Below are 1,012 nucleotides of genomic sequence, written 5' to 3'. Positions count from 1 at the left end.
AATGTTCTTAATGTTGTTGAGGTTGACTTCTTGCAAGCTAGAATCATCCGCTTTCATCTGCTGCAGACTTATTTCCACATTTGTGGGATTGGGCGGTTCCTCAAATACTGGCTTGACCTTTTCACCTTTGACAACATTTCTGACAGGCCCTTTGCCACCTTTATTATTGGCTGTTTCTTCATCAAACTTTGGATTGTTTAGCAAATTGTGTACTCCAAGGACAGCTGCAAGATCATAGAGTTCAGTGTCAGAGGCACTGGCCAAAGCTTCTTCCAGTTCTGGGTCAAGGGTCACTTTTTCTTCTTCACTAGTTTCTACAGGCTTTTCTTTAGGGATAAAGACTCTCCCTTTCTTTTCTCCAGTGAAGGGCACAAAGTCCTCTCTGTCTTTCTGTTCCAAAGCCTCCTTCTCCAGGTACATGAGGAAGTGCTCACGGTCAAAGGGGCCAGTGGCTGCCTTCTGTGTCTGGTCTTTCTGTCGGAATCCAGCTGGTAGCGTGGCACTCTCCGGATCTAGGTCATCTAGAACATTTTCCAACTGCTTCAGTTCCTCTTCTGAGAGTTTGCCAAGAAGCTCATCTTCATCAATGTTCTTGTATTTCTCCAGCTCTTTTTGAAAGGGGAGTGCCATGGCTTCTTATATGCCTTTCTCATGGGCCATGCACATTTATATGGTCCAATTTCCTGAGACTTCAGAATACCGTCTGTGCGCTCATCCCGGAGCCAGCGGTGCAGGCAGTCAGTCAGTCAGCCCCGGTGGAGCGGGGCCGGCAGAGCAGGGGCGGCGCCGTGGCCGGGGCGAGAGCGGTGATCAACCGAACATTTTATTCTTAAAATGTGCCTCACTTTATTCCTTTTAATGCCTGTTGTCCTTAAGTTTACTCAGCTTGGAATAATGTATTTATTTCAGGTTTTTTTTTTTTTTTTTACATGGTACCCTTTAAGAAACAATTTTACTTTGAAGTAACCTCTCTGTATGTTTTATATATAAACGTGTCTTTTATTATAATCTT

At 44.5% G+C, this 1,012-nt stretch overlaps 1 pseudogene; it reads right to left on the bottom strand.

Moving 5' to 3' along the window:
- Window positions 1–3: 3 nt before the first annotated feature.
- Window positions 4–832, bottom strand: LOC116548626 (annotated as a pseudogene).
- Between the last annotated feature and the right edge of the window lie 180 nt (window positions 833–1,012).

This window comes from Sapajus apella, unplaced genomic scaffold (assembly GCF_009761245.1).
Source record: "Sapajus apella isolate SASKATOON/1434 unplaced genomic scaffold, GSC_monkey_1.0 scaffold17632, whole genome shotgun sequence".
In the NCBI taxonomy this organism is placed as follows: Eukaryota; Metazoa; Chordata; class Mammalia; order Primates; family Cebidae; genus Sapajus; species Sapajus apella.
The sequence above is the reverse complement of the archived record's forward strand: the minus strand, read 5'-3'. Positions and strand labels throughout refer to the sequence as shown.